Source organism: Lissotriton helveticus, chromosome 4_1, assembly GCF_964261635.1.
Source record: "Lissotriton helveticus chromosome 4_1, aLisHel1.1, whole genome shotgun sequence".
NCBI lineage: Eukaryota > Metazoa > Chordata > Amphibia > Caudata > Salamandridae > Lissotriton > Lissotriton helveticus.
Window position 1 is genome coordinate 2,109,328,991 of NC_136063.1, and position 27,023 is coordinate 2,109,356,013.

At 44.4% G+C, this 27,023-nt stretch overlaps 1 protein-coding gene across 2 annotated transcripts in view; it reads right to left on the bottom strand.

Moving 5' to 3' along the window:
• GUCY2F (guanylate cyclase 2F, retinal) overlaps positions 1 to 26,761 on the bottom strand; it is a 267,791-nt gene extending 241,030 nt beyond the window's left edge. For both annotated transcript variants that reach the window (XM_078685977.1, XM_078685978.1), the window contains exon 1: positions 26,707 to 26,761. The gene's annotated coding sequence lies outside the window, so the exon portion shown is untranslated. The remainder of the gene's footprint in view (positions 1 to 26,706) is intronic.
• Between the last annotated feature and the right edge of the window lie 262 nt (positions 26,762 to 27,023).

Below are 27,023 nucleotides of genomic sequence, written 5' to 3' on the forward strand. Positions count from 1 at the left end.
TAGAGGCTCATAGGAATGAATGGGAATTGCATGCGCAAATTTGCGAGTACCAAGTAGGTATTGCAATTTGCGATTCCTTAAATGCACTCGCATGTTAAGTAATCGCAAATTTAGCGATTACTTAAATTGTGATTTTTGCATTTGGGATGATGAATTCCAAATGCAAAAATACCGGTTGCAAAGGGGCAGATTCTGCGAATCTGCCCCTTTGCGACCGGTATTTTTGTTGATGCATGTGGCCCATTGCTGCTTGAGGACAAAAATGCCTTCAGCTCATGTTCATATGCTCGGTTTGTGTTACATTCTTACAGAGTATTACGCCCCCTGCAATACCTCTACCAATCTCTTCGACTGTAATTAAAAAATAGATTTTTGCTTTATAAATTTGGCTGTTTGCCCTCAAAACACTGTTCCTCCATGAGAACATCCACTTTCAGCTAAATCATATTGCCAAATCATGATCTTCTTGTGCGTATCACTATGGGTCAGTCCAGCATATTGTACGCACGTGCCCAAAATTCAAAGATGAGAGAGTTCACCTGCTATAATTATTGTTTAATTATCTAAAAATATGAATGTTTAGGCAGGCCTGGAGAAAATATGGATTTTGCAAATATTTAACTTACATGCCAGTTTGTTAAATGTTTTATGATAATTGAAAAGCGTTTAAAACTATCAGGAAGTAGCTAACAGGGCAAAAGATCATTCCTATTAGTTCTGTTTTGCCCCTTTTGTTTAACGGTCCTTTTAAAAAATTTGTGTGAGATTTTTTATGTGATTACGTTTTTGCCAAAGTTGGTTTAAAAGGCATTCTCTTTAAATGTATATTTGTTCATTTGTATGCGACTGGTTCCTCCTTTGTTTGTATGACCTTGAAACATCCATATTTTTGGGGCATGTACGTTAAGATTTCATATACTGGGGAGCCAGCCAAAATGGGATGTTGTTTTTATTATGAAAATCGTTTAATGTAATGTTTTCACAATCCTGAAATTGTTTAAAATGTATGCACATACACTTTAGGATCTTAATGACGTAAGTTACATAAGCCCCTTTTCAAACTACGCTGAGGCTAGCCAAACTGGGCTTTGCTCCTGTTTTATTAATTGCTCTGAAATTATTTGTATAAGCTTGAGTATGCACTTAAGTAACTTAAGGCCTGATTTGGATTTTAGTGGACGGATTACAAAAGATTGCTGTGGTTGACCATGTGGAAAGTTGAGGAAAGATCAAAGAGAATCAATAGACAGGAGTTGTGCTGACCCAGAATTCTGAGAGCGTAATTGGCTGATTTCTAAGGTCTCCAACCAGTAGCTCGTTAGTTACTGTAGCTCTCCGGCAACCCCTGAGTAGCTCACCTGTGTGCAGTCCTACTTATTTTTTTTGTGTCTTTTTTTTTGGTCCTCATTCCTGCCCTTGGTATCTAAGTAGTAGTGCGTAGAGATAAGCGTACTGTCACAGTTAAACTGGTAGGGGCATTGGATGTTACGAGGTGGTTCACCCATCAGTTCTTCAATATACTCCCACAGCACCACATCAAGATAACCCTCAGGGTAGTATGCTGCAGTCAAATACCCAATCCTGTATCGAACCGCCCTATTGGGTATACAGACGTAAAAAGAAAAAGATAGCCAAACAGCGTAATCATTGGACTTCGGGGGGGGGAAACCCAGACTACATACTCAATTATGGCCAGTGTAGTAAAGACCAAAAGTTTCTCTTATCTGGATTGCCCGATCTTTGTAGGTCCATTTTTGATGTTTGTAGCACAGACGTACCCCAGTCCTGTAGGGAAGGGGGTAGCGGGTCTTTCCACTTCTTACAGATTTCCCGTCTGGGCAACAAGATTCCAAAGAAGAGTAAGTTCTTTGCTGAGCCCTGGAATTCTGATGCAACCCCAAAGATTATAAGAGCGGGACATGGCCGGACTTGGGAACCTAATGCAGTAGTGAGTGTAAGACAGACCGCATCCCAAAACGAAAGTAACAAAGGGCAATCATAAAACATGTGTAGATCTGAAGCCGCTCCCAGACCACATTTGGGGCATGCCACCACTGGATTATTTGAAAACTTCGAGAGTCTCTCAGGCGAGTAGTATGCCCTATGTAGGGTAAAAAGGTGGTTTCGACGTAGCCACGATGGTTTTACTATATTCCACAAGATCTTAAAGGACTCAAACCATAGATTCTCCACATTTTGATTCGTAATGTGTGCGGCCCACAATGTGTCGGGCAGATGAAAATCGCCATCAACCTCCTCCAGTAGTAAGTTGTACCAGAATGAAACCTCTTTCTTTGTTGGAGGCTTGTCAATTAAGAGGGAGACCATATTGCTATTACCCCCTAACTGAAATCGGCCCTTAGCAGGAATTTGTGAGAATGCCCAGCTTCGTATTTGGAGGTATTTAAACTTGGAGAGCCCTGGCCCTATCCTAGAGAGTAACACCTCCCATGGGAGTAAGCTACCCTCCACAAAGAGATCCCCCCACTCCTCCAATCCTGCCTCTCTTAGAGGTACTGCAAGACCATCCAGAAGCCAGCTCGGGGACCCAGGTGAATTCCAGAGTGGAGATCTACCAGAGAAATAATCAAGTCCTGCTTATTAAATTAGAAAGCTTTTGCTTGGTTTAATTAATATACATATAACAAAATTGAAATGACACAAGACTAATAGAATTAATAGCTCTCAATGGGTTTCATTGAACATAAGTAGCTCTCAGTACAGCAAAGATTGGAGACCCCTGCAAGTTTAGTGAGTTTGATATGATTTGTCTCATGTCCGCAACATGGCAGATGATCCAGTGTCTTAGCAAAATCATAGAAAAGCTATATAACATTAGCCAGCCGTGGCTGCTGCAGGTCAGAGCGGGAGGGTGGTGGGGTCAGGTGAGGGGGAATTTCAAGAGACAACCACGCGGGAAAATTAATCATTTATTTAATTTTCCCTTGTGGTCGACTCTCGAAATCCCCACTCACCGGGCCTCACTGCTCTTACCTGCAGCGGCCGCGGCTGACATTAGCTATCAGTCTACAGAGCAGCATGCCATACATTCTGAGAACAATACACAAAAATGAATCATCCACTTTTGCTGTTTTACAAGTTAGTAATCACACCAATGTTACCAGTTGTTGTAAAAATACCCTATGCATAAAGCGAGGATAGTGTCTGTCTGTATGTTGTCGAGTTTAGGGAAATAACCAGACAGATAATACCAACAGCATTGGTGCTTGACCTTCAGCAAAGTGTCTGCACCCTTGATCCTCAGGAATCTGAAGATGCTCTCCACTAACAGGCCCTTGTACTGAGCTGCTGTACAATCAAATGCTAATTTTCGTGATTTGTGATGTAAGGAGCGGAAAGATAATATATGGATTCCTGCCGCACATTTTCCTAAATCTACTCTGTTTTATGAATCACACTATATGAATACATTAAAGAAGAGCTGTTGATGCACTTTCCACCTGTTTCAAAGCATTAAGTTATATAAAGAATATTTGATGATGAACAAAAAATGCATCTGAATAAATGAATGAAATTATGGGTTCAAGCAAGAAAAATGCAAAGCACATGGCGCCTTCCAATAGATAGAGCAACAGTTCTAGTGTATATGTTTGCATGATTCTGTGCACATTGATGAATGATCAGACTAGGCAAAATCTTTTAGCCTAATTTAACTATGTAGCATGGTGCAAAAACCGCAAAACATTCAAAGGATTAAAAGTAAAAAGCACGCTATCGGATTAGTACACAAGGTCCAGCAACTAATCTCTTTTTTCACAGTTTACTGGGTTGGTTTCATTCTGACATTTGAAAAGGTGCGACTTCTGCCCCTGCAGCATCAAAGATAGACACCAAGAGAGATGGTATAACTTTGTTACCAATTATTCTTGTCTGCTGAAAATGTAGGAGATGCAGGAGGGAAAGGTTGCACAGGTACGACCAATGTTGTAGATGGAGATGGTAGTCTGCGGCTAAAGAGTGCAAGTGAATATTAATAAGGTAACAAAGTTTGCATCAAAGTTGAAGTTAAAAATGCAGCATCTGCAAAGGAATTGACATTCGACATCACCCTTCACACATTTACAATGTGAAAGGGTGCCCCCAAGAACTTTGTTTGTGGTGCACACATTAGCACCAGCTGTGAGTCAAAAGAACATTTTGGATGAGAGGCAATTGTTTTTATAGTCCAATACGTGTGATCCAACTTTGACGGTGTAATTAGATCACATCTGTCACTGACAGCACAGCTTGTTGCTCCAGACGAATAGCCAAACAGGACCAGCATTGTAAGAGAGGGCTCACATTAGGAGACTGAAGTCCAGTGTTCACTCAGACCGGAGAGTAGATCTGTACCCGAGCTGAAGACTGAAGACTGGTGACAGTGATGTTGGCATGGATAAGACTGGCTGTCCTTCTTTTAGAAAGATGAAAGCTAAGCAAGTCTGAAAACAAAGAACCCTAAACTCAGGAATAGTTCCTAAAATAGTTTTAAAGTCAAATAACAATCCAGAGCAGATTGTTTTGAAAAAGTGTTAAATGTCCTTTGTTTTCGATGCACAGAATACAGTGTGAAGCAAATCAGCAAAATGTGTCAGAAACTGGGTGTGCAAAAGCCGCTATATGTCACATGCAGTCTGAGCTGTTTGGAGGCAAAAGGTTTCTGCTGCAGAGGTCAAATGGTCCTCTTTTGTTACTTAAATTGCAAGAAACATGTTCAGGTTCCCTAGCTGCATATTCGTGACACTGGCTCTTGGTTAAAAGGCACAAACGTTCATTGGAGGATATAAAGTTACTCCACTCCATTTTTGCGTTTTCTGACGAGTTAACTAATAAACGTGTCCTTGGGCAAGACCACAGCAGGAAGCATTTGTTTTAATAGAATAACTACCATTGTTTAACAAAGCATGGTAGAAAGAGATGAATGAGGCAGGTGCCTCAAGCACTTTGCAAGCTAGGCCAGGGTAGTAGCATTACAAAAGCCATGAATATTGATCTTGTCACATTGAAGTGAGCATCACAATGATTTACTGCATAAACAAGTAATAATGAATGCAGGATCTCCATTGGTGAGACACTGGAAATTAAAGGGAAATATTTTCTAGGAATGTTTGTATATGCAATCATACCCTATTGTAGATGTTTGCTGTCGGCAAATACAACAAGCACTGGCGTTGCCAATAGGTCTCGCAGTAGGAAAGTTGGAGCTATTGGTTTTGTAAATGACAAAGCCCTTTAATTTTTTAAAAAGAAAACAAAAATAAAAGGCATTGTTATTTGCAATAGCTCCAACTTTCCTACTGCGAGACCTATTGGCAACGCCAGTGCTTGTTCTCTCTTGTGGTACAGGATGAATTCATGGAAAGAAATTGTGAATTGGAGCACCTCCATCGTAGCAAAATGTCAAAAATAAAACTCAGGAGATTAACAACATCCACGAAACCAACAGAGTCCTGAAAACTGTCTGAGCCCTCAGCTCATCCGGCCTCTGAGGCGTTAAATCAGATTTTGGGGAAAAACCTTGCAAGGAAAAACACCACATAGGAAAACAGTAGCACATAATAACACAATCTTGTGTATCAAAGAACAGTACACATGAATACAATAACCTCATGTAAGGAAAACCATAGTGCATAATCCCCAAATCCTGTAGGTTAAATAACACTACACATGAATACAATTTAATATGAGGGAGGTTGGGGGTCGTGGCTTGAGCAGCCATCATGGCGGGAGTGCTCTAAGTGAGCTATGCGATTTGCCCCGTTTATCCGGTGATTATTCTATGATGAGCCCTGCTGTGTGCCCGCAGAGTCCCTTCCCGTGCTTCCTGACTGCCCTGCTGTGCCTGAAGGAGAAGGCACCACTGCGAACAGCATTGTGGCAGGTCTGGGGGCCCCATCTACAATGGCTGGGAGTTAGGCTACGGCCCGAGAGGCAAGGCTGCTGGCGCTAAGCTGCTGACATCCGGTGCTGGGGGGTGAGGAGGTGGAGCCGATTCCCGGCTGCAAACTGCAGAGTGGTGATCTAGTGGGCCATGGACTGTGATGCCCTGTGGTGCCGTGACACCCCTGCCAGCCCCCATGAAGCTGCGGGGTGGTGCGATAAGGGTGGTGGGAGCCAAGTGTGGAGCATTCGGACGCGCTGTGCTTCTACCCTCTAGTACAAACTGCCCGAGGGGCCTGACGTAGGTGCTGTTGGGGCTGCTTGTGCTGCTGTACCCATGGACACTGCATGACGCTGGGAAGCGGGCCCTTATCTTCTTGAGTGCCTTGACATTAGCTGTGCTGGTACTAGGTTGGCATGCTGACTTTAACTGGGATTGCCCACCCCACCTCCTGTGCCACTTGGCTCAAAGCAGCACCAGCCCTACTTTTATATGCACAGACCAATCCTGCGGGAAGAAAATAAAAGTGAGCGGCCGCGCTTGTGAGATAGCACGGAAAAAATGAAACTGAGGCGGCCACGGGAAACAAAACAGAGGTAACAAACGATACGTTACAAAAGGAAACAAGCCATCTGTTATTCACTTACACGCGTATTCACAAACCATTACAGAATAAATAGGTGATTTAATGTTAGACAATGGCTAAAAAACGTTCGAGTAAAGAAGACATTTGCTATGCAAGCGAGCACTTGAAAAATACATTGCAAGCTTCTCAGGCGCAGGACTTACTTCCCGTCTTCTTGTGGAAATCTATAAATCCTATTGCCTCTGTTTCACTTCCGACTCGAAAAACATGACAGGACAAGCTTCTGTGATCTGCGACACGGCGGGCAGGGGAGGGGCGGAGCGGGGAGAGGGGAGAGGTGCGACACGGCAGGCAGGGGAGGAGAGTAGGAGGAGGAGGGGGGAGGAGAGTAGGGGAGGCACGGCCTAGCGGCCGTGCGCTTCAAAGTAGATAAACAAGATTCTGTGATCTGCGACACGGCGGGCAGGGGAGGGGGCGGAGCGGGGAGAGGGTGTGAAAACAGCAGGGGCCTGGAGTGCGGCTGAGGGAACTGATGTGCACGCGCTTTTAAGCTCAATGCACATGCGCATTGAGCTTAAAAGTCACGGGCACTGCAAGGAATCGCCACGATTCCTTGCAAGTTAGTTAAAGAGTGGTTAAGCCGCAATAGTCTCGCAAGCTCGATGCGCATGCGCATCGACAGGCGAGACCTAAAAATGAAAAGAAGTGATATATAAGAAAATTTTCCATGCAATAACCACATTAAACGTGGACCATAAGCAGAAGGGAAGGGCATACACTATTTGAAGAATTGCAAGCAAATTGTAGGATGTCTCCTTCTTAGTGTAGGTTTTGCCTGGCAGTGAGATTATAAGGCAGAAAAGAGTAGCCTTGTTGATCAGAGACCAGGGCACCTTGTGAGAATTAAATGTTCTTAATGTCCAACTCATAAGAAATTGGGTTATTGGGTGAGGGGGTGGAAACCCCGCTGAGGAAACAACCACAATCCTTGTCAGGGTGAACCACAAAAGTCACTAAATTAACCTGAGCTTAATTCTTTAGTAGTTTGGTACACAGCAGTCAGGCTTAACTTAGAGTCAATGCGTTAAGGATGTATGCAGCATACAACTATAATAAAGTGAAAACACAATACAAGAAAAATCCCTATCCATTCTAGAAAAATAGAGTAACTTTTAGTAAGTAAAATGATACCAGAAGGACAAAAGGCCACTCTGTAGAACCGGAGAGATTCAATTTTAAAATTTCTAGTGAACGTGGTGCCTAAAAGCACAAAACGCTACTTGCAGGTATTTGAATGCACTAGACCAGAGGAAAGTCACAAGTTCAGGCCGATCACATTGGAGCACAATGGCACAGATTCTTTATTCCATCCTGCTTGGTTTCAAGACAGTGCTGGAGCTTACTTAAAAGTCCAATCACCTGGATATTTGTCCCTGAGAACTTAGTAACTAAGGAGGAAAATGCTTCAAGTATTACCTCCCCTCCACTAGGTGTGTTCTTTGCAAACATTAGGGACAATCATACTCATCTAAGATGATATCATAGGCATCCAATAAATGTGACCAGAATACAGCTTTTATAAAGCGTGATTTATTGACATCTATCTGTGTTACTAAATAAAAACAATATCAGGACAGACCAGTGACAGTGTCTATTAGTGTCTCTACCTGAAAGTATTCTTCAGTTGGAGCCACAACCAGATATTCTTTAAGAGTCTAGAGAACAGTAGTCACTTCCGCTGCATTGTATAAACGTGATGCAGCCCCTGTCCTGTTTCGCAGAAATATCAGCAGTCTCTGAGACATGTTTCTTTGTCTTTGTTAAACAAGACACTTTCTTCTTTTTTTAAAGGAGCTTTTGATCTTGAACCTTTCTCTTTTTCTTTATAATACTCTCAATTTCATATGCTTTTCCCTTCTCATTCTTTGTTCTTGTGTACTCGTCTTTCCTCCTTTCTGAATGATAATCGAGGAGGTCAAGCGGATGGATGAGCAGGATAATGGAGACGGTAGAGGGGACATCACAGGAAAGGGCACTCTGGCCTTGCATGTGGGAAGCTGGATCATTGGAAGCAGGATTGTCCCAGCGATGCTTCTAGTGTGCCAAGGCCATTAGATCCATCAGGGTACTATCAAGCTATCAGGAACCCCAACCCTGAGTTTTAGGACCGCCGAGTGGTCCAGACTGTCAAATGAATACATTAATACCTGTAGAAGGGCCATTATGTTGATTGCATCATTAATGGTAAATGCACCACCGCCCTCATTGATAGGTGCCATTCGCTCGGCCCTTAAGATGTCTGAATTCCCCTCTTTACCTCTCTCGATTTTGTCTACAGGCGCAGTTGGTATTATAATCAATGTGCCATCCACCATATTCTGAATCCCATTGAGACCTCCATGGAACCTATAATTGACAGGTAATCTTTTCAACTCATCCTCACTTTCCCAACACACATGTTAGGTGCAGAGATCCTTGCAAAGTTAATTGTGCAATGCTCTGCATCCCAGATGGAGTGTTCCTAAAAATACCTCAGAAACAAGAAAATCAGGTGCTTGCTTTACTGTGTGAGAGTGTTGTATTGTAGTGAGAGTATGGGCCCCGATGTTATGTCCCCAGACTTAACTGCATTTCTTTCATATGTTCCCACTGGAGCTAATGATGTATGGTCTATTTGCCTGGTTGAAGAAATGGGCCATACATCATAGTATGTAGGTAACGAACATATATGTAGGTTCGTACAGGATCTTAGGACGATCAATAGTGTGGTTATCCCAAACTTTCCAGTGGCCCACAACAATGCCACTATCCTATCCTCTCTTGTATTCCAGCCAGTTGTAGTTGACCTTTGCTCCTCTTTCTTTTCAATCCCCATACATGAAGAGAGTCTGGATCTCAGCTTTCATGTACACATCTCCCACAAGGATTTACAGAGTCTCTCCCAATCTTCTCACAGGCCCTAAAAACAGTCTTCCCCCAGGGGTCCATCTTAATTCAATATATTGATGACCTGTTATAGGCTTCTGTTACGCTAGACCACTACAAAGTCTGTCGCCATACTAAATTTGCTAAGAAAAGGCACAAAGCGTCTAAAATAAAATTGGAGTTTGCCTTTCCTGAGTCAAATACCTTGCCATGATTCCATAAGATATCATGATATCAGATATCATGAGAATGTTATTAATCCTCAGAAAGAGGGGAAACGATGCATACATTTCCCCACTTTGTGACTGTGCTTCAAGTGTGCACCTTCTTAGGAATGGCTGTGTATGGCAGACATTGGATGATAGGATATGCTAAGATAGCCAGACCCTTACACCCTTTTCAGTAAAGACAACCTTAGCTCTTGCAGTGGTCTAAGGACTCAGAAAATGAATTTGTAAAGTTAAAAAAAGGACTGATATTAGCACCCGCTTTGGGGCTTCCTTACTCTGAGAAACCTTTAATTCTGTTTTGCCATGAACGTAATTGATTTGCACTTAGTGGGTCTGATTCATAAAGGTAAGTTACACTTTTGTGTAAGTTTACACTTTGTAGTAAGCTTAGTAGTTTTGTTTGTCACAAACTCCATGTGTAAACGTACTAAAAAGTGTAGGTTGCATGCCTCTCTCCCACCCGTAGTACTTCAATAATGTTATTGTTGTGCGGGTGTTTGACATTCCTCCCTAAAGCCTTCCCTAGCCCTCTCTAAACCCTTCTTACTCTTCCCTAATCCCATCCCCTTTAGAAGTCTGCCACATTTCCCACACACACTCCTGTGTTCCTCCCATATTTACTACTAAAATCCTTACTTACATGTGCAGCGACTCTGTAGTCAAGGCTGAGAACTCCATACATATAATTACAGACAAAACGTGCACTTTGTAGTACATTTTGTAGTACTAAAAAATGTACTACAAACTGCAGTGTGGGAATCAGGCCTGCTGAATTGGTAGAAACCGCAAAGAGATCACAAAAGCTACACTGCCTACTAATATTCTACACTGGACCCAGCCGTGGTTGTCTCCAGCCTTGTTTCCTTTTCCTATTGGTACCTGCCAGCCTTGTTGAAGCTTTCGAATATATTGTGTAAGTTTCCCCCTAGTGGTTGCTGTACCCCATTCTGTGGTTCACTTCTCCTCATAATGACAGCACAACACCTGTCTAATGTTCGATTATCACTTTATTAAATATTGTTATCTGCTTGCACTTCTTTGGTATGCTTCTCTGTTGCTTATGGGTGAGGAGGGAGAAGCACATTGTTACAGGAATGATAATGGTAACTTAGCTGACAGGTACACTGTTTGCACTACATGTCTTGTTGCAGAAAGCTGTAAACTACCCTCAGTCACATCCGCGCAGGTCGTTGAGCTCTTGGCGCTTACGACAGTTTAAATGTTGTAAACAGAAGTCCTTAGAGCTGGGTGTATTATCAAGCTGTCTTAATTCAGGCTGGATTTCAGGTCAAGTCATTAGATGGAAATACATAAGACATAGTGAAGACCCACCAGGAGTGACCTCCTTGTCACTCAGCCTGCCTGGTGCCAACTGCCAGTCGTGATCAGGGCAAGCCCCCAACACTCCATGATGTCACCAAACATTCTAGTGGTGACATCATGTGAGTCACAGTGGAATCCCATGGACAGAAAGGAGACAGGCTAAATATAACATTATCATTATTTATCATTCTCAAAATGCTGCATCGTCTTAAACCACTGACGTTGCTACGTATTTTGCAAAAATTACTTATTTCCTATACCTACTCTAAAAGCCCTGTTTTACTTGCAAGCAAGAATCTGAAAGTGTAAAACAAGCTTGGTTGAAGCAGCAATGTAAGAAAGACCCTGAGGTGTTCAGACTGCACTGGGTGTGGGTCACTACAAATTTTCCACTACGGAACCTTGTAACGTTGTATCATGGAGCAGTCCATGTTGGTAGGGACGGCATGATTCAATCTGCTACAATTGGGTATGTGTCCTGCTTTTCTTCTATAGCCCAGAGGTATTTCTAGCCCTGTGCCACCTTACTGTCAATTATTGCTGAAAAAGAAATCAAGGTCATCACTGCTGCTCACCCTCCCCCTAAGGCCCCTTGGTGCACATCCAGGTGGATTTTATACAGTTACTTCAATGTGAAAATGTCTCTTATGTGCTGGTTGTGGTTTGTACATGTTTAGGATGGGTAGAGGCATTCCCCTCTGCCAGTGTGGTTGCTCTCACTGTCACTAAGCGGATGCTTAGAGACTTTATCACTAGATTTGATGTACAAGCCGGATCAACAGTGATCTCTGTAGTACAGGCAGTTTGCAAAGCGCTAAGAATAGATCAACATTTTCCCTTTGTCTCTTGCCCCAAATCAGAGGGTAGGGTGAAAAAGTAACAATGGGCCAGATGCATCAAATGGGTCTACCCATTCTGTGTCTATGGGGAAATGTGTTGATACATGAGCACTAATATCTTGAAGCATAAAATAGCGAAGATCTGCGTAGAAACTCAGTTGAAGTGACCGGATGCCATACTCATAGCTCTATGGTCCGTGAGAGCGATCCCCTCCCGGAAAACTAAACTGAGCCTTTATGAAATCATTATGAGCCTACCCATGATGTTCCCTTCCAGCTCTGTTGTATCACTTGCAACACTAGAACCACAAATGATGATGCGGTGCTGCAGTATTGCAAAAAGCTTCTACCATTTCTTTACAGTTTCTGTTCTCTGGTGCGAGGTGCCTCACCTGAGTGCCTGACCGAAGTTTGCCACTCACTTCAGCCTGGTGGTCTGGTGTTTTTGTGGGTGCTCCATTGGTGTGGTCCATATCAATTCTTGCTCATCATAAACACTGTTGTTAAATGCTGAGGTCTGTTGATGTGGATGTATTCCTTTCACTGCAAGCAATTTAGTCCTCCAAGGGCAGTGATGCTCCTGCAATCAAGCCAGGACCTGGAACAGCCCCTGAAGCAGCTGTGGACTTCCACTACCCAATCTGCTACAGCCTCTTTGACCATCTGTGGGCCAGGACTTGTTGTCCCTGATTCCCTTCCTGCTTCTTCGTCCCAGGATGATATCCATATGGCCTCTTATCGTTATCGTCTCCGGCAATGGTAGGCAGCCTTCTTCCTTTGGGCACTGTATTCTGTTATGCGTCTGGGTTGCTGTATTTGCTGATGCTCTGAGCATCTTGCTATTGATGGGATATATTATTATGGCAGGATGGAGAGTTATTCATAGACTGAACTGTTCCAACTCTCCCCTGGTAAGAAACTGCCACTCAGCTGACATTGATTGATCTGCCTCTGTTAGAAAAAGTACAATCAAAAGATTAACTATTTATCCTGCTGGGTCTGTACACATTTGCCTGTTGAGGAAGGAGATAGTATTCCTTTGAGTGGGACACCGAGCAGAATTAATGATATTTGCCTGCAACTTTATCATCTGGGACACAGACTGGCAGAATGTGCTGGAATTTGCCCCTCTTCTTTTCCAGGCTTCCCTACCCTGCACACCTTCAGGAAGAACCTCAAGGCCTGTCTCTTTGACTGAACCGGAGCTGCAGCCCCCACCACCTCCCCCAGCTCCTTAAGACCCTCACAGGTGAGTAGCACGTTTTATAAAACCCTGATTGATTGATTGATTGAGACTCCAACCCTAAAGGCTTTCCGCAATAATGGAAGATATCCACCTGAGATACAAAAGCTGTTAAGTGTCTTGGTTCTAAATTGAATCCACATGGTGATAGGTAGATGTAAGGTCAAGTTTGGAGAACCACCAAGCACCTGCAACCAAGAACAACAATTCAGCAATTTCTGGCAGGGGGTGAGAATCAACCCAAATCTCCTTATTGAGGTTAAGAAAGTCAACACAAACTCGTAATTCCACAATCAAATGGAAAATTCAACAGATTATTTGATCCCTTTGTTGTGCAGTCATTTGTTCTTTTTCTAGATCATAATTTACACTGAAAGGCACACCTCTCATTTTATGTCTGACATGGATGCCCCCTCTTTAATTCCTATTTAGTTCCTGAAACCTTTAATTATTCCCCAGCTGCCCTGAAAATGTTTGGGGAATTCACTGGTTAACTGCTCAGCAACTTAATTTCTTCTGATGACTAAGACTTGGTGTTCTGTTCCAGGTCTTGTCACATTCCAAAAAAAGAAACTGGTGGAGCCGCCTGAGGATGTTGAGACCCTTGACTGCAAGGTATGGTTTCCCCTCAATGCACTTTTTCTTGAATATTAAAATATCTTCCAAAAAACACAGCAATTCTATTTCCTGTCCTTCATAAAATACGAGAGAACGCTCAGGAGGGAGTAACAGTCTACCACTTCAGATATCAGTCTAGAATTTGGGAATAATCATTGTGATCCCTGCACCACAATCTCCTTTCTTAACCGTGTCATCACTAACAACCAGAACCAAATTGTGAGTGTCACAGAGTAACAACTCTTTATCATTAAATTGGACATTATCGTCATGCACACAGTCAACTTTGCTAGTCATATGGTTTTAGCTTAGACTCACTTACCCTCTTTATCCTGTTTTTGAAAAACCTACATGTAACATTTCTGTCTGGACTGGGATTGCAAGACTTTGAGTGAGAAACATTACCACATCTCAAACAGATATTTGCTAGCCTAAAAAACTTTTTTTTGCTTCAACATGTAGGATCGTTTTCCTTCCCATATCCATTAAGGAGTGAACACCTCCAACTTGGTTGACTACTTTATCTTCAACTGTAGCTGAAATCTGTGAAGTTTCAATCCCCTTAGCGTTCTGATAAATTCTTTTGGCGTAAGATTAACCATAGATAGTTTCTGCCGTATGCCTTTGTCATTGCAATGGCTTATGAATAGCTTTCAATCAATCAATCAGTCATTTGTTAAGCGTACTACATACCCGCGAGGGTCTCAAGGCGCTTGAGGGGGGTAGGTGGGGGCCGCTACTGATCGAACAACCAGGTCTTTAGTGTCCTCCTGAAGGTCAGCAGGTCTTGGGTCTGTCGTAGGCTCAGTGGGAGGGTGTTCCATGTCTTGGAGGCGAGGTGAGAGAAGGATCTCCCGCCGGTGGTTGTTCTTCGGATGCGCGGGACGGTGGCGAGTGAAAAGTCGGCGGAGCGTAGCTGGCGGTTGGGGGTGTAGAAGGAGAGCCGTCTGTTGAGGTAGGCTGGGCCGGACTTGTGGAGTGCCTTGTGTGTGTAGATGAGGAGCTTGAAGAATATCCTCTTGTTGACGGGGAGCCAGTGCAGGTTTCTCAGGTGGGGGTGATGTGGCCGTGTCGTGGTACATCGAGGATCAGTCGTACCGAGGCGTTTTGGATGCGTTGTAGTCGATTGATGATCTTGGTCGGGGCTCCCGCGTAGAGGGCGTTTCCATAGTCGACTCTGCTGCTGACGAGGGCCTGGGTGACTGTCTTTCTTGTATCTGTCGGGATCCATCTGTAGATCTTGCGGAGCATGCGGAGGGTGTTGAAGCAGGAGGAGGAGACGGCGTTGACTTGCTTGGTCATTGAGAGCGTTGAGTCGGAGATGATTCCCAGGTTGCGTGCATGGTCGTTGGGGGTCGGGGCTGCCCCCAGTGCTGTTGGACACCAGGAGTCATCCCAGGCTGACGGGTTGGAGCCGATGATGAGGATCTACGTCTTGTCCGAGTTCAGCTTCAGACGGCTGATCTTCCTCCAGTCGGCGACGGCCTTAATTCCTTCATGGAGGATGGATTTGGCGGTGATGGGGTCCTTGATGAGGGAGAGGATCAGTTTAGTGTCGTCGGCGTAGGAGATTATGTTGAGGTCGTGCTGTCGGGCGACGTGTGCAAGCGGAGCCATGTAAATGTTGAACAGTGTCGGGTTGAGGGAGGATCCTTGGGGTACGCCGCAGATGATCTCAGAGGCTTCGGAATGGAACCGGGGGAGGCGGACGCTCTGGGTTCTGCCGGAGAGGAAGGAGGTGGTCCATTCCAGAGCCATGTCTCGGATCCCTGCGGCGTGGAGGCATGCACATAGTGTGCTGTGGCAGATGGTGTCGAAGGTGGCGGAGAGGTCTAGGAGGATGAGTGCTGCAGTCTCCCCGTTGTCTAGCAGGGTCCTGATGTCGTCGGTGGCGGCGATGAGGACGGTCACCGTGCTGTGGTTGCTGCGGAACCCTGACTGGGAAGGGTCCAGGATTCTGTTCTCTTCGAGGTATCAGGTTAGCTGTCTGTTAACGATTTTCTCAATGACCTTGGCCGGGAAGGGGAGCAGAGAGATGGGTCGGAAGTTCGTGAGGTCTCTTGGGTCTGCCTTGGTTTTTTTTAGTAGGGCGTTGATCTTGGCGTGTTTCCAGCTCTCTGGGAAGGTCGCGGTCTCAAGGGAGAGATTGATGACGTTGCCTAGGTGGGGTGCGATGGAGCTGCTTGCTTTGTTGAAGACGTGGTGCGAGAATGGGTCTGACGGAGAGCCGGAGTGGATTGTGCTCATGGTCTTGATGGTGTCATCGACGCTCAGGCTGGTCCAGGCTCGCACGGGGACGTGGTTGATGGTGTGTGGAGGGTCTGTTTTGTTGCTATCTGTTGGGGCTGTTTGGGTGTTGAAGCTGTCGTGGATGTCTGCTATCTTGCGGTGGACGAAGATGGCGAGGGAGTCGCACAGGGCTTGCGACGGCGGGATGCCGTTGGTGTAGGAGCTGGGGTTGGAGAGATCCTTCATGATGTTGAAGATCTCCTGGCTGTCGTGTGCGTTTTTGTCAAGGCGGTCTTTGAAGGAGGTCTTCTTGGCAGCCCTGATAAGGTGGTGGTGGTTGCGGACGGCGTCCTTGTGTGCTGCGTGGCTGTCTGGAGTTTGTTCACTGTGCCATTTCTTCTTTAGTTTCCGGCAGGCTTGCTTGGAATCTAGGAGTTCTGTGGTGAACCAGCCGGCCCTCTTGCTGGTGTCTCTGTGGGGGGGTTTCTTCAGCGGGGCGAGGGTGTTGGGGCAGTCCTCGATCCAGCGTCTGAGGTTGGAGCAGCGACGTCGGTGTTGGAGGGTTCGGTGGGTGGGCTGAGAGCGAGGTTTGCATGTAGTTGGTCTACGGTGATTTTACTCCAGCGGCGGCGGGGGATCTGTTGGGTGCAGTGGTGTGTGGTGGGTTTCTGGTAGGTGAAGTGGATGCAGCGGTGGTCGGTCCAGAGGAGTTCGGTGGTGTGGCTGACGGAGACGTGCGAGCTTCAGTAGAAGACGGGGTCGAGCGTGTGGCCGGCGGAGTGGGTGGGCGTTGTGACAAGTTGTCTCAGTCCGAGGTTGGCGAGGTTATCGATCAGGGTTGTGGAGTTGTTGTCGTTGTTGTTCTCAAGGTGAAAGTTCAGATCTCCAAGGAGGATGTAGTCGGTGGAGGTCAGGGTGTGCGTGCTGATGAAGTCGGCGATGGAGTCGCTGAACTGGGGGCGGGGCCCGGGTGGTCGGTAGACGAGGGGGCCTCTGAGGGTGGAGTTGGGGGTCTGTGTGGATCTGGAAATGCATGTGTTCGGCAGTGCTGAGCGCGTCGTCGGTGCTAGTCGAGACCCTGTTGCTGTTCTTGTGGACAATGGCGGTTCCTCCTCCGACTCCGTTGGTGCGGTCTCTGTGGGTGATCTTGTAGCCGTCTGGGATGGCTATGGCGATGTCTCGTGCGGAGGAGTTGTTCAACCAGGTCTCTGTCAGGAAGGCGACGGCCGGGGAGGTTGTGTTGAGCAAGTCCCAGAGCTCGACAGCGTGTTTGCGTGCGGAGCGGGTGTTCAGTAGTATGCATCGGAGGTGGTTGAGGTCTTTCTTGGTGGGTGGTTCGTCAGCTTTGTGGCTGGTGTAGCTGCAGTTCCGGCAGGTAAAGGGACCGTGTGTGCATTTCGGGGCAGCCTTTGAAGCAGTTGTGGGTCCGTATGGGGTTGAGAGCGTGCAGAGTGCTGGTGTCGGAGTGGCGGCGGTCGTCATGGCGGGTGCGGGGGCCAGGGGTGCTGGCGCTGGGCATGGTCCATGAGCGGATGGGCACAGACGGGCTTGCCACATGCCAGCGGCACGACCGCGCAGCGGCCGGCATGTATGGGGAGGTGGGAGTGAGGAGCAGCTGGGAGGCAGGGGCAGTGAATGGGCAGTCAGGGGGGTGGAGCCGCAGGGGAGGGGCGACAAAGGAAACAGAAGGCAAAAGGGCACAACAATTGAGGGGGAAACGAGTGGCACAGAGGGCAGAAAGGTCACAATAGGGCAAAGGTCACAGAAAAACGGGCAAAACGAGTGGCACAGAAGGCAAAAGATCACAAGAAAAGGGCAGAAAGGTCACATAAAATGGGGGAAACGAGTGGCACAGAAGGCAGAAAGGTCACAGAAATGAAGGGGAAGCTAAGCAACAGAAGGCAAAAACGGGCAGAGAGACACATGGGCCGCGAGGGAAGCAGAAGGAAAAACCAGGCAGAGAGACATGGGGGCAGCGAGGGGAGCAGAAGGGAAACTGGGCAGAGAGACACGGGGGCAGCGAGGGGAACAGAGGGAGAGACCTGGCACAGACCACGTACAGGCAGCGGGGGAGACAGACAACAGCAGTCGCAGACACAACAATGAAAATGCGGTCACTACAATGGGAGCAATGAAAGAAAATACAGGCAATACAATGGAGGATGAGCAAACCTACGGCCTATCACTGGCCACAAGGGCTGAGGCACAAGTGGCAGCCTGCAGGTGGAGGAGGGCCTCGAACTTCCTCAGCAGTGGCAACTGGGGCAGGGACACACAGGCGGTGCTGTGCGGAGGGGGAGCGACCTACCTGGAAGGGTCACGGGTCGCCCCCCCCCTTAGCACAGCACTGCAATGGATTATGAATAGCTCACAGTCTAACGGGACACTGACATTTTCAAACTGCCACTTGGCTATCAGTTTGCATAGTGTACTAATGTAATTATCAACAATTATCCTTGTTTGTGAACCCTTAAGAAATCGTCTATCTAGAAACTACAAGACTGCGCTGGATATCAAACCTGATCCGTAAAATTTTTTGGGGCTTCTAGGTATTCACCTATTTCTTCACCATCATTTAAGCCTAAATCTGTAAGGCCTTTCTTCAAAACCCAACAAGTGTAAAAGCAGAAATTTGTTCCTCTAAGGTCAATATGTGGATGCACTGATTGCTCCAAGAGAAGTTTCAAATGCCAGCTTTTTTAAAAAAGCGGTGGTGGATTCACTGCTTGCATGGATGAAGGAGTCACAACACAAGAAAATATACTGCAAGAAAAAGTTTGATGTTCCTGAGAGGACCAGCGAGGCACCCTAACAAAACAAAATTTAACACCCATACTGACCAAAAATATATGTCTAAGAAAAGAAATTCACAGTGCATAGGCAGAAGTCACACTCTTACAGAAGAAACCACGGGGAGTGACACGTCACTGCGCTGTTTAATTTTTCCTCTACGCTTCAAGGTTAACTTTCCCGCAAATTGGAAAAGTATACATGCCACTATATCATAACACCGTTCGACAGTACTTAATAATCTCCAAGGGCCCGATTCACAGAACTAACGCAAGACAAAATCTTAAACTTACTACCATTTTGGTATTCATAGAAGGCACTTACTCATTTTGGTATTCACAGAAGGCACTTACTCATTGATGAGTAAGTGCCTTCTGTGAATACTAAAATGAGTAAGTGCCTTCTGTGAATACCAAAATGAGTAAAAGTTAGTAAGTTTAGGATTTTGTCTTACATTATTTCTGTGAATCGGGCCCCAAGGAAGTAAGATAGCAAATGTCAATTGTTATCAGATTTCAGGAAGGTAGACAAAACTGTACGATCAAAAGGAATTACCCCTCATTGTTGTTGTGAAGGAAGGTTTCTGTGCATTTTCCACTGAGCGTCGTCGTGCAGCCTCAATTTTCGCTCAGGAATATGAAGATGCTTTCTACAATAAATTGTCTGATTATTGAGCTTATATACTATTTGTGATATTTTTACGAAAAAGTTAGACCTTGTAATTTGTAAACAATGTGGCAGAAAAATAAAATATGAAGTTCTCCTTAATGTTTGTCTGGATTTATGGTGTTTTATAAACTAAACTATTTTATATATATGAGCTGTTGGTGCACTATCAACCTATAGCAAAACATTCCATTATGTGGGAGCAGATGTACTAAACCTTTTTGCAATTGTAAACAGTTCGAATTGTTGTTTGTGACTGCAAAAACATTTTTACAATGTACTAGGCCTATTTTAGAAGTTGAAAATTATTACTGAATACCAAAATCTGCAACTCCATCCAAATCGCTATTGAGACAGGACGGGATGTGGGCATCCCTTCCAAATTGATATTCAGTATGGGATGTATCAATGTTTCACAACTGTATTCTGGATCAGAAAACATTGAAAAATTATCGACTTCCAAGTTCAGGTACTAACTCAGTTGCAAAAGGGAAAGAATCCCTCTTTTTGAATGTAAAAGAAAGTGTGTTGAGGTGTAGGCTGTGGTCCAAGGGATCACTGTGAACTCTCTAATACATGTTTCAACAAAAATAAATTTAAAAAAGTAACACAGCCCATATACTTTAAGGAAACAATCCTTCAAAAAAAAGAATACTTTAAATAAAATGATCACAGACTTGGTGGTCTGCTGACCTATCACCACAGTGATCCACATGAATAGGAGGGAGTCGTAATTTGAGACTTTCCTCATGAATATTATTGAGGTAGGTCGGATTGCAACTAACTCCAAAGTATTATTATATAAATAGACTTAGGTAGGTTTGTAAAATAATTTAGTGGTCACAAAATGTTGCCACATAAATGTTAATACATCTGGCCCATGATGAATACATGTAATAAAACAATGAGCAAAACACGAATATGAATGAATGAATGAAATGAGAGATTCAGAAACCATAAAAAACACAAAGCACATAATAGTCCTGCAGCTTCCTCAACTGAATGCTGATCTCCTTTGTGCACAAAGTTTCTGTTCCAGGACAAACAATGGCTTTCCAGTTCACACGCCAATGACACATGCCCTATAATCGGATCTAGAAGTTGGGCAGCTCAGTTATGAGCTTACTCGTCCAGGGACCTGGAGGCGCTTTAGCACGGTATGATCAAGCAGATTTTCATGAGAATGAAGGTGAAAGGAACAACTATGATGACTTTACTTCTGTGGGATTCAAATGATAATTACCAAATCTCAACGAGGTGAAAACAGTGGATCACCATCTGCGGTATAAGGAGTGAGGGCCCGATTCACAGAACTAACTTAAGACAAAATCCTAAACTTACTACTATGTTGGTATTCACAGCAGGCACTTTCTCATTTCGGTATTCACAGAAGTTAAGAGTCCTAACTTTAGGACTACTAAATGCCTTCTGTGAATACCGAAAGTCTTAAAGTTAGGATTTTTCTCAGTTTAGGAGTAGTAAAGTTAGGACTCCTAACTTTAGGACTCCTAAATGCCTTCTGTGAATACCAAAAGTCTTAAAGTTAGGATTTTTCTCAGTTTAGAGTCCTAAATTTAGGAGTCCTAACTGTACTACTCATAAACTGAGAAAAATCCTAACTTTAGGACTTTCGGTATCCACAGAAGGCATTTAGGAGTCCTAAAGTTAGGAGTACTAACTTTACTACTCCTAAACTGAGAAAAATCCTAACTTTAAGACTTTCGGTATTCACAGAAGGCATTTAGGAGTCCTAAAGTTAGGACTCCTAACTTCTGTGAATACCGAAATGAGTAAGCGCCTTCTGTGAACACCAAAATGAGTAAGTGCCTTCTGTGAATACCAAAATGGTAGTATGTTTAGGATTTTGTCTTATGTTAGTTCTGTGAATCGGGCCCTGAGCCATTTGCTTCCTCTACCAGGGGTGGATATACCCTGGTAGCCTTTTACAGCCCCATCTCCTACCCCTGCTGAAAATGGAGAACACTAATTACTTTTGTAAGATTGAGGACAGTGGTGTATGTATGCCACATATGTGCTGAATTTGCTTTTGTATACGCTCCCACAGTCAACATATGGCTTTTTAAAATATGCATTGTACAACGCTCTGAAACCCGGTTGGCCAGAGTTCACACTGTGTAAGACAATAAATAAAGCACTGCACCTGTAGTGCTAGCCCATTGAAGACTCAATGTAGGTAGGGACAAAAGTTAAAAGTCATACTGAAGTATGGCTCTCGCGAGACTTGGACCAGCTCCAAAGATAATAAAATGTTTAGTCATGATTTAACTACTTATATAGTGCACAGTGTTCAAGTGAATTGTCTTGGCTCAGGGATTAGGTTAATTCCCATAATCCAGTGCGCACAATTTTATAACTTGACTAGTCAATATTACGCAACTAGTCAACATCAGTGAGAAGCCCTCATTACAAGTTAGGAGAAATAGGTGAGGTATTAATCGCACGTGGTAAATATCTCCTATTCCAACTTTTTAACCAGCAAATGAGGTATAACGCATGGAATTGGTAGTTAACCCACCGAATTCCGTATGTTTTGCCTTTTTTACAGGCCTTTTCCTCCATTAATTTCAGCAGGTTTGACCTGTTTGTGTTTGTATTATGATTATCACACAATTTATAATTCCGATTCCTGTGCAAACACGCATTTACAGAGGGATCAGAATTTAGCCCTCCACTTGTAATCGGGGACTTAGTCGAATGTTAACTCTACTGGAAGGTCTATATCTGCCTTTGGTTTTTTTTTGGCTTCTGTAGAAAAACCTTATACAAAGATCACATTTCTAGCAGCTGTACCTGCGGTGGTATCCCTGACTTTGACAATCACAGTTGTTGAATGCAGTGAGAATCCTACAGCTGCATTTCATTACTTTTTGCTTGGAGGTTCATGAATAGGTCACACCCAAGACCTGATTAAGATGCAACTACTCACAGAAAAAGCTTTGTGACTCAGATCACACTGGATGTCGCTCAGGTTATCGGGGCCTCATTTATGAGGATGTGCGTCACTTTTATGCTGCTGGTACGTAACTTTTAGTGACGCATCAGCAGCGTAAAAAATGTGCCTTGTTGCACCATATTTACAAAGTGACGCATCTAGGTAGATGCGTCACTTTGTAAACCCCTGCGCTACATTATACCTGCGCCAGGTATAATGTATGCAGGGGGGCGTTCTGACGCAAGAAAAGGTCCTAGAAGTGACACAGTGAAATCTATAAGATTTCACTGCGCTACTTCTAGGACGCAAATGCGTCAATTTCTTACGCCTGCCTCACAGCAGGCGTAAGACTGACGCAGGCCCTTTCACATGGGGCATGCCCCATGTGAAAGAACACATTGCTGGAGTTGCGTCACTATTGTGACACACTCCAGCAATGCGTCACTTTTGCGCCATACAGATACGTCAGAAATACTGACGTATCTGTAACTCCTTGCGCAATGATGCGTCATACTGTAAATATGACGCATCATTGGCGTCTCAAGGAGGGCGCAATGAAAAGTGACGCATCGCTGTTTTCACGTAGCGATGCGTCACTTTTCATAAATGTGGCCCTCGGTCTTCAAAGAAAGGACAACCAGGACCAACCCAGAGTGGTTGAAACCTCCAACCTACAGTTTCTGCTCAGACCCATGCTTGCACCGTGCCTACCAAACTGTGATGCCAGCTGAAAGCGATCAAACATATAAGTCTGTGCCCATACAAGTTTAGGATAAAGAGAAGGAAAATGAATCATGGACAAAAAAGGGCAGCAACAGCGTCATTAGCAGCCGAAACACCACAAATCAACAATGCCTTTCAGAAAAGGTGTTTGAAAGACAAGCGCAACAGTTCAGAGTCAGCCTGAAAGTCAGTAAGTGTCAAGTATGAGTGAGATTTTGCAAAAAAAATTACAACTAGATAACTAGGTCATATATAGTGGTAATAATTGGCCTGGCGTCATAAGGAGTTTGGTCGGTCTCATAGCTCAGTGAGATAAATTGATATTTGACTCACAGATGATGACATTCAAGTCAACAATGGTATATAACTGGATCACATGTCCTGTCCACGCGTTAATATACACGGTGCAGTTTAGAGAGACTCTTGCTTATCCCGTAAAATGGCTCTATTTTTGTCATAGTTGGATACATACATTATTGCGTTAACCTCCCAAGATTTAAACCACATGAGGACATTTTATCCAAATCTGACTGATGAAGATGTATTTACTGGCTTAGCTATTCCCCTGGCCAAACTGCCACTTTTTCTAACTTTGAAAGAACATTCTAATAATTGTTAACCCATGTTTCTATATGTTACCAAAGCCTTCCACTCACCCCATATATATAATCATGACTCTTCATCCTTTTACTTTTATTTTCAATTCAAATTAGCACAGCCCAAAAAAATCTATTTTTTTTATTTGAAACTTGCAAGACAATGCATTCTTTGGTGGGGTCTATGCTTGACATTCCAACCAGTCCATTAAACTTTTAAGGCTCGCGTATTAAACCTTCTTGTGTCCCACAATTCTCCTTAGGTACCCAAAAAGTGTAACTGTCACGTCATATAATGTGGAATGTTAAATAGTTCTGCACATGATCAGTACACTGAACTGGTGGCAGTCACAAAATGCGAGTAGTTCTACCATTCTACGAAGTTTAAGAAAAATCTGAAATTTTCTCCAAACGAAGACATAAAACATAGGAGAGTACATTTCTTTTCCTACACGTTTTCTTTAATGAAGCCAGAATAATTGTTGCTGGCAACAAAAAAACGCAAAATTTTGAAACGTGTCAAAATGTATGAGTAATTTTCATAAAGGAGGTCCCACGACAACAGCTACAAAGCGCATTATTTGACATGCAGTACTTCCGACATTTGGAGCACAAAACAATGTCGAAGATAAGACATGTTTTACACACTGCACATGAGTGCTTTTTAGCTGACTCAGTGGAGTAGTGGGCCCCCCACTTAAGCAGCTTAAGCGGGGGCTGCCACTGGTCCCATGGGCTGGGTAACTGGGTGCCACTAAAAGACTAATTACCTGTGTATAAGCCCCTTATGCGTGCAGGTCTGCAGACTAAGCGGTCGTAAACCAAACTTGTTAGGGAAGTAAATGACAGAGAGGTGTGGGAGGTGTACTAGCATGTGCAGCAAATGAAACAGGAAGGGAAGTCAGGAAAGGAAAGGAGGGCAATAGGGTAATTTACAGAGAAAAGGACAAATATAAAAAGTCAGCAAAAGAGAAAGTAAAGAATTAGTAAATTTGAGAGACAAAAATTGGGTAGAGAAAAGACCAGGAGGAAAAGCAAAGAAAACGTGAAAAAAACGGAAGATAAGATGAAAGTTGGTAAGGAAAAGTAGTGGAAGGATGAGAGACTGAATAGATGTAATGGTGAAAGGGTGGATGGAAGATTGAAAGAATGTATGTATATATGAAAGGGTGAAAGGAGAAAGGATGGTTAGGTAGAATGGAGAAAGATAGATGGAAGGAGGAGGAACATGTGAAAGCAAGAGGCTTACTTGCTTTCGCGTGCTTGGTGAGGTTAGTGTTATGGTTCAAGTGTGAGGGGGGGGGGGGATTTTAATTTTCTGGATGTTCCCTTGAACTGAAACTTCTCAAAACATAAATCCTTGTTTTTCAACCACAGGGCGAAATCTGCAAACCAGCACCGTGACTGTGAAATGTATCAATTGTGTATGCCTGCTGTATGCAAGAAGCCTCACAATTGCTATTTTTGGTTGCTATAGTTTCATCCCACCAACATCTTTAGATCAATAACACAATGGCTTGGGGTGATGAAGAATTATTTCCAGTCTCCCTACTGAAGTGTATTGCTAAACCAACATATATGATGTAACAAAAAATTGCGTTGCTCAACAATGACTAACCATGATAAAACCAACATACAATCATATATCTTTGTCTTTATCCTGTATACATACATACTTTTCCCCCCGCAATTTGTAAACTACTTACCAACATAAATTCCAAGTAGTTCGGTAGCTCCTTTGTCTATCATCAGAAACCCAACCATTTTAGTCTATTAATATCGGTTTTATCAGCATGGGCAGGAAAGTGACCCATGATAGGGCGGCCGCATCAAATGCGAAAAAGGGCACAAAAAGTAGCACCCTTATGTTGTTCATGAACTGTAAACGGCCTCTTCATAGACTCCTTCCGCACCTAGATGAAAATAATCCCCAAGTGGCCTAACCCTGCAGACTCCCTGCTCAGCAGGATGGTGAGGGCCGGATTAGGATTTGCAGAGAAGGGACGAGGTAAACCTCTTAAACTGATCGCCCGCCCACAGCATCAATGTCAACCCATGACCTCTCCATGACCTAAGCTGTGTAAACCCAGGAGGCTGCCACTTTCATCTTCACTCCATTGTGATGCACACAGGTGGGTCTGCAAAATTAGTTTTTGTTCTTAAATGTGTAATTTGGAGCTGTTCCTTCACTCCATGCTTTGTCTTTCTGCTGCTTAAGTATTTCTTTTACCCAAATTGCACACATTTTTTTGTTGTTGCATATTTTCAATAATAACATACCATAACCGTAGAGTCATCACATTTGGCAAATTGAATCATCATGACATAAAACGTAACTTTTCTCTAATTGTGGGCTGAATGACAACTGTTCTTAACATCAAAAACTGCAAACAGGGCGTGTGCCTCAGTTGTAGCTCCTCCTTGAGATCTGTTGTGCTTTTCTGAGGACTGCAGGGCCAGGCACTGAACCTGCAGTGGTCACCAGGAGTTCTTGGAGAAGTCAGGCGACAGATGGTGAAGTGTTGGTACACAGTAGCCCTTATGAGATTGTCCGCAGCAATGTTTTTTGAGGACATTAAACATATGCCTTGGTGACGAACGGATGGGCACAGACATGGGCGCTGCTTGGGTCACAACCCAGGGCATGAACCCTTCTTCCCACTCCATCTCTGGACTCCAAGCTCTTTCCAAGACTTCCTACCTCTTAGGTAGTGGTGCAACAGAGACCCAAGAGGACAGACCCGTTTTAACACTAAGGCCCAGATCTACTAACATTTTGGTGGCAGTACATTTTTGGTGCCACCTTGACGCAAAATGCTAGTTGAGATTTACAAATCCACACAAGAGCTCATTTGTATCGCCCTGCGTGGCTTTGTAAAGAAAAGTACAGCAATGCAGCTCCTTGCGCAGTGCTGCGTTACCCTGTGTTCGGTAGGCATTGCATGGGTGTAGTATGTGTATTCCCATGCATCCACCCATGTATTTTGACACAAACCCCAGTCTCAGACAGCATTGCTTGCGGGTGGGGGGGCAGGGGACTCGCGCAGGGAGAGGGTCACGTGGGGAGGGGGGCTAATTTAAATTTTTTTTAAATGTAAAATTACCATCTCCTCTGGTCTCGCGTCGCATCTCCTTTCTCCTCTCCGTACAGGAAGCAGGCAGCCACCCTCCCCTCCCCTAAGCCAATCACAACACTGCAATGGCAGTGTTGAAATTGGCTGGGACGCCAACCCCACAGGCGTCTAAGGGGAGGAAACATTCCATAGAGAAAATGCAGTGTGTGCATGACTGGTTTGGTCGGCCCTCCTCCCCTTCCTGGAGCAGGACCGCACCCCTGCCCGCCCAACCAAACCCTGCCCTCTGCTTTCTCGCAGTGCGAGAAGCAGAAACATACAATGGTATTTAAAATACCATTTTATGT